Here is a 7503-nt window from a genome sequence, read left to right on the forward strand (position 1 = left end):
TCAATAAGGGCTTTCCTGAGGATCATAAGACGAGATTAGAGGAGAGATAGAAAAATAAATTATAAAAATAAATAGGTTATATTTTAAGTGCTTCTGATTTTCAAGAACACTTTTTTAAATTACTGGTATATTTACGGCAAATGCCAATTTTCTTCTTAGAAAAGTTTAGAGGAAACTATAGAGCTAAAATAAAATCCGTAACAAAACAGTAGAATATCCTGTTAATGTAGAAAGGTTTAATGTAAAATGTTTTCACCTTAATTTCTAAATATACATAGACTAGTGATTTTTAAGAACAAGTCCCTTATGCCATGACCTATCTTATAATAAAATATTAAAATAATTCAGTTAATATTTCAGGTGAGTGGTGTTTAGATTACAATGCAATGTATAAACTTAACTATAAATAGTTAATTCTTATAGTTATTTGAGTCATTTGGGGATTAATTGCATAGTCAGCTTCTGTTGCATTCTTTCAGTAAAAAGAAATCTATTAATAAAAGTAAATTCGGAGCTACTGATAATTTAGCATTTAGTTTGATATTCTAAACATTCCAATCACATGAATATTAGGAATCTGTAGGCTTGGGGTCCACAAACACTGATTTATAAAAGCATTTGTTTTTTTGTTATGTTTTTTTATTTCCTGCCTAAAGCTGATGAGAATATTGAAGAACAGTCCTTATGAGTGCCTCAACATGTCTGCTTTCAGTTCTTAAGGAATAATGCTAGAGGTAGAAATATCCCCAGGAAAAAAAAGATTGCTACATCAAACTCTGAAGACCTATAAATCTTTTCTTTAACTAAATCTCTATTACAATATATTTTTACAATGCTTGAATATTGACATATAAGGCTTAAATATGTTGAAAGTATGTTTAAGATATTAAACATTTATTTCTTTTATATCTTATTTTTCTCCCTTAGTAGCTAACTTTAATTCAAATCCAGCCTCAAACCATGGTCAAGAAAAAAAAGAATGAAGAAAAATTTTGATTGCATTATAATGTATTCAGCCAGCTCAGTAAACCCCCATTAAAATATTATTTACTTTTGTTAATGATGGTTTTCAGAAAATATTTCCAAAATAGAATGAATTTGCAACTATAAATTACTGGTCACATCAACTTCATGTAAGGGTTGATATGGTGATTTGAGTATACAGTAATATGAAGTTTATTCTGTACTTCATATTTCTGCCCTTTCTGAACTAAATTAACTGAAATAAACATGTACAGTATTTGATTTAAATGAAAGAGAAATTACATGATTTAGGATCAATTACATTCCCTAAGATATTTAAACATACATCTTTCTTGCATATATGTGATATTGATAGTTGAAAACATTAAATATTATTCCATTTTTTTATATTTAGTACAATGCTAATTCTGAAAATACATCATTACTTGCCTAGTTTGATAAAACATTGGACCCACACTATATATTTAAAGTCAAACTAGAATACCAGGTAAATTATTTTCATGACTTTCACTTTCTTCACTGCAGAGTTCAATTTTCTTTGAATTTGCTGATATTCGAATTTAGTAATTATTCATGATCTCAAGTCTAAAAGGTATAAGAGAATTTTGGGTATTAACAATTTTTGAGGGAGCCAAGATGGCAGCGTGAGTAGGACAGTGGGAATCTCCTCCCAAAAACATATATTTTTGAAAATACAACAAATACAACTAATCCTAAAAGAGAGCCCAGAAGAGACAGGACAACAGCCAGACTACATCCACATGTGCGAGAGCCCAGCACCTGGTGAAAGGGGTAAGATACAAGCCCCGGCACGGCGGGACCTGAGCGCTTCTCACCCCAGTTCCCGGCGGGAGGAGAGGAGTCAGAGTGGGGAGGGAGAGGGAGCCCAGGACTGCTAAACACCCAGCCCTAGCCATCCGCTCCAGAGCGCAGACACAGTGCATGTGTGGAGGGCTGGAAACTAGGGAAACAGGGCAGCAAGACCTCTGAGCAGGACCCGAAGCTGATGCCCCTGTGACAAAGAAAAGTGAGTGCTTTTTGAAAGTCTTAAAGGGACAGGGATGCAGCAGCTGGACTGAAACAACACAGGTCACAGTCCAGCGGCTGGAAGTTCCAGGGAAACCCAGGGGCACTAATCCCCTAGGCAACAGCTCTGAGACCCCTCATGGAGGTAAACAGCCAAACAGACCCCAGTCCATTAGCCCTCTGGGGCACAGCCATAACAGAGAAGCCGCCTGAGGGTGGCCATGCCATCAGCAAGGGAGCTTCCTCCATACTGGCCAGGCAAGACACAAAGACCCAGCCTACACGCAATTGCCCAACAGAAGCTACTAGGGGTCGCAGTTGTCCCAGTAAAGAAAGGCCAGTAGCAAGTGGAAAGTTTGGCTCTCCCAGCTGACAGTCAATAGCACATATCAACATGAAAAGGCAAAAAAATTTGATCCAGACAAGACTAACCAAACTTCGGCATCTGCTACATCTTCCCCTGAGAAGGAACCTGGGGAGATAGATTTAATCAGTCTTTCTGAAAAAGAATTCAAAACAAAAGTCATAACCATCCTGATGGACTTGCAGAGAAATATGCAAGAACTAAGGAAGGAGAATACAGAAATAAAACAAGCTCTGGAAGGACTTCAAAACATAATGGACGAGATGCAAGAGACCATTAATGGACTAGAAAACAGAGAACAGGAATGCAGAGAAGCTGATGCAGAGAGAGATAAAAGGATCTCCAGGAATGAAAGAATGCTAAGAGAGCTGAGTGACCAATTGAAACGGAACAATATCCGCATTATAGGGGTACCAGAAGAAGAAGAGAGAGAAAAAGGGATAGAAAGTGTCTTTGAAGAAATAATTGCTGAAAACTTCCCCAAACTAGGGGAAGAAATGGCCTCTCAGACCACAGAGGTACACAGAACTCCCATGACAAGGGATCCAAGGAGGGCAACACCAAGACACATAATAATTGAAATGGCAAAGATCAAAGACAAGGACAAAGTATTAAAGGCAGCCAGAGAGAAAAAAAAAGGTCACCTACAAAGGAAAACCCATCAGGCTATCATCAGACTTCTCAACAGAAACCCTACAGGCCAGAAGAGAATGGCATGATATACTTAATGCAATGAAACAGAAGGGCCTCAAACCAAGACTACTGTATCCAGCATGATAATCATTTAAATATGAAGGAGGAATGAAACAATTCCCAGACAAGCAAAAGTTGAGGGAATTTGCCTCCCACAAACCACCTTTACAGGACATCTTACAGGGATTTCTCTAGATGGGAGCACTCCTAAAAAGAGCACAGAACAAAACACCCAATATATGAAGAAGGGAGGAGGAGGAATAATAAGTGGGAGAAATAAAGAATTATCAGAACATGTTTATAATAGCTCAACAAGCGAGTTAAGTTAGATAGTAAGATAGTAAAGAAGCTAATCCTGAACCTTTGGTAACCACAAACTTAAAGCCTGCAATGGCAAAAAGTACATACCTTTCAATAATCACCCTAAATGTAAATGGACTGAATGCACCAATCAAAAGACACAGAGTAATAGAATGGATAAAAAAACAAGATCCATCCATATGCTGCTTACAAGAGACTCACCTCAAACCCAAAGACATGCACAGACTTAAAGTCAAGGGATGGAAAAAGATATTTCATGCAAACAACAGAGAGAAAAAAGCAGGGGTTGCAATACTAGTATCAGACAAAACAGACTTCAAAATAAAAAAGTAAGATAATGAGGAACATTACATAATGATAAAGGGCTCAGTTCAACAAGAGGATATAACCTATCTAAATATATATGCACCCAATACAGGAGCACCAACATATCTGAACCAAATACTAACAGAACTAAAGGAGGAAATAGAATGCAATGCATTCATTCTAGGAGACTTCAACACACCACTCACTCCAAAGGACAGATCCACCAGACAGAAAATAAGTAAATACACAGAGGCAGTGAACAACACATTAGAACAGGTGGACCTAATAGACATCGACAGAACTCTACATCCAAAAGCAACAGGATACACATTCGTCTCAAGAGCACATGGAACATTCTCCAGAATAGACCACATACTAGGACACAAAAAGAGCCTCAGTAAATTCCAAAAGATTGAAATCCTACCAATCAACTTTTCAGACCACAAAGGCATAAAACTAGAAATAAACTGTACAAAGAAAGCAAAAAGGCTCACAAACACATGGAGGCTTAACAACATGCTTCTAAATAATCCATGGATCAATGACCAAATCAAAATGGAGATCCAGAAATTTATGGAAACAAACGACAACAACAACACAAAGCCCCAACTACTGTGGGAGACAGCAAAAGCAGTCTTAAGAGGAAAGTATATAGCAATCCAGGCACATTTAAAGAAGGAAGAACAATCCCAAATGAATGGTCTAATGTCACAATTATCGAAATTGGAAAAAGAAGAATAAATGAGGCCTAAGGTCAGCAGGAGTGACATAATAAAGATCAGAGAAGAAATAAATAAAATTGAGAAGAATAAAACAATAGCAAAAGTCAATGAAACCAAGAGCTGGTTCTTCAAGAAAATAAACAAAACAGATAAGCCTCTAGCCAGTCTTATTAAGAGGAAAAGAGAGTCAACACAATTCAACAGAATCAGAAACGAGAAAGGTAAAATCACGACGGACCCCACAGAAATACAAAGAATTACTAGAGAGTACTATGAAAACCTATATGCTAACAAGCTGGGAAACCTAGGAGAAATGGACAACTTCCTACAACCTTCCAAGACTGACCCAGAAAGAAACAGAAAATCTAAACAGACCAATTACCAGCAACAAAATTGAAGCGGTAATCAAAAAACTACCAAAGAACAAAACCCCCGGGCCAGACTGATTTACCTTGGAATTTTATCAGACACACAGGGAAGACATAATACCCATTCTCCTTAAAGTTTTCCAAAAAATAGAAGAGGAGGGAATACTCCCAAACTCATTCTATGAAGCCAACATCACCCTAATACCAAAAACAGGCAAAGACCCCACCAAAAAAAAAACTACAGACCAATATCCCTGATGAACATAGATGCAAAAATACTCAACAAAATATTAGCAAACCGAATTCAAAAATACATCAAAAGGATTGTACACCATGACCAAGTGGGATTCATCCCAGGGATGCAAGGATGGTACAACATTCGATAATCCATCAACATCATCCACCACATCAACAAAAAGAAAGACAAAAACCACATGATCATCTCCATAGATGCTGAAAAAGCGTTTGACAAAATTCAACATCCATTCATGATAAAAACTCTCAGCAAAATGGGAATAGAGGGCAAGTACCTCAACATAATAAAGGCCATATATAATAAGCCCACAGTCAACATTATACTGAAAAGCGAAAAGCTGAAAGCTTTTCCGCTGAGATCGGGAACTAGACAGGGATGCCCACTCTCCCCACTGCTATTTAACACAGTACTGGAGGTCCTAGCCACGGCAATCAGACAAAACAAAGAAATACAAGGAATCCAGATTGGTAAAGAAGAAGTTAAACTGTCACTATTTGCAGATGATATGATACTGTACATAAAAAACCCTAAAGACTCCACTCCAAAACTACTAGAACTGATATCAGAATACAGCAAAGTTGCAGGATACAAAATTAACACACAGAAATCTGTAGCTTTCCTATACACTAACAATGAACCAATAGAAAGAGAAATCAGGAAAACAATTCCATTCACAATTGCATCAAAAAGAATAAAATACCTAGGAATAAACCTAACCAAAGAAGTGAAAGACCTATACTCTGAAAACTACAAGTCACTCTTAAGAGAAATTAAAGGGGACACTAACAAATGGAAACTCATCCCATGCTCATGGCTAGGAAGAATCAATATCGTCAAAATGGCCATCCTGGCCAAAGCAATATACAGATTTGATGCAATCCCTATCAAATTACCAGCAACATTCTTCAATGAACTTGAACAAATAATTCAAAAATTCATATGGAAACACCAAAGACCCCGAATAGCCAAAGCAATCCTGAAAAAGAAGAATAAAGTAGGGGGGATCTCACTCCCCAACTTTAAGCTCTACTATAAAGCCATAGTAATCAAGACAATTTGGTACTGGCACAAGAACAGAGCCACAGACCAGTGGAACAGACTAGAGACTCCAGACATTAACCCAAACGTATATGGTCAATGAATATTTGATAAAGGAGCCATGGACATACAATGGTGAAATGACAGTCTCTTCAACAGTTGGTGCTGGCAAGACTGGACAGCTACATGTAGGACAATGAAACTGGACCATTGTCTAACCCCATATACAAAAGTAAATTCAAAATGGATCAAAGACCTGAATGTAAGTCATGAACACATTAAACTCTTGGAAAAAATACATAAGCAAGAACCTCTTAGACATAAACATGAGTGACCTCTTTTTGAACATATCTTCCTGGGCAAGGAAAACAACAGCAAAAATGAACAAGTGGGACTATATTAAGCTGAAAAGCTTCTGTACAGCAAAAGACCATCAATAGAGCAAAAAGGAATCCTACAGTATGGGAGAATATATTTGTAAATATCAGATCCGATAAAGGCTTGTCGTCCAGAATTTATAAAGAGCTCACACGCCTCAGCAAACATAAAACAAATAATCCAATTAAAAAATGGGCAGAGGAACTGTACAGACAGTTCTCCAAAAGAGAAATACAGATGGCCAAGAGACACATGAAAAGATGCTCCACATTGCTAATTATCAGAGAAATGCAAATTAAAACTACAATGAGGTATCACCTCTCACCAGTAAGGATGGCTCCCATTCAAAAGACAAACAACAACAAATGTTGGCGAGGCTGTGGAGAAAGGGGAACCCTCCTACTGCTGGTGGGAATGTAAATTAGTTCAACCATTGTGGAAAGTAGTATGGAGGTTCCTCAAAATGCTCAAAACAGACTTCCCAATTGACCCAGTAATTCTACTCCTAGGAATTTACGCTAAGAATGCAGCAATCAAGTTTGAAAAAGACAGATGCACCCCTATGTGTATCGCAGCACTATTTACAATAGCCAAGAATTGGAAGCAACCTAAATGTCCATCGGTAGATAAATCAATAAAGAAGATGTGGTACATATACACAATGGAATATTACTCAGCCATAAGAAGAGGGCAAATCCTACCATTTGCAGCAACATGGATGTAGCTGGAGGCTATTATGCTCAGTGAAATAAGCCAAGCGGAGAAAGAGAAATACCAAATGATTTCACTCATCTGTGGAGTATAAGAACAAAGGAAAAACTGAAGGAACAAAACAGCAGTGGAATCACAGAACCCAAGAATGGACTAACAGTTACCAAAGGGAAAGGGACTGGGGAGGGTGGGTGGATAGGGAGGGATAAGGGGGTGAGAGAATAAGGATGGTATTAAGATTAGCATGCATAATGGGGGGCGTGGGAGAAAGGGGAGGGCTGTACAGCACATAGAGGAGAAGTGGTGTTTCTGTGACATTTTGCTATGCTGATAGAC

This window comes from Manis javanica, chromosome 6 (genome assembly GCF_040802235.1).
Source record: "Manis javanica isolate MJ-LG chromosome 6, MJ_LKY, whole genome shotgun sequence".
Taxonomy (NCBI): Eukaryota; Metazoa; Chordata; class Mammalia; order Pholidota; family Manidae; genus Manis; species Manis javanica.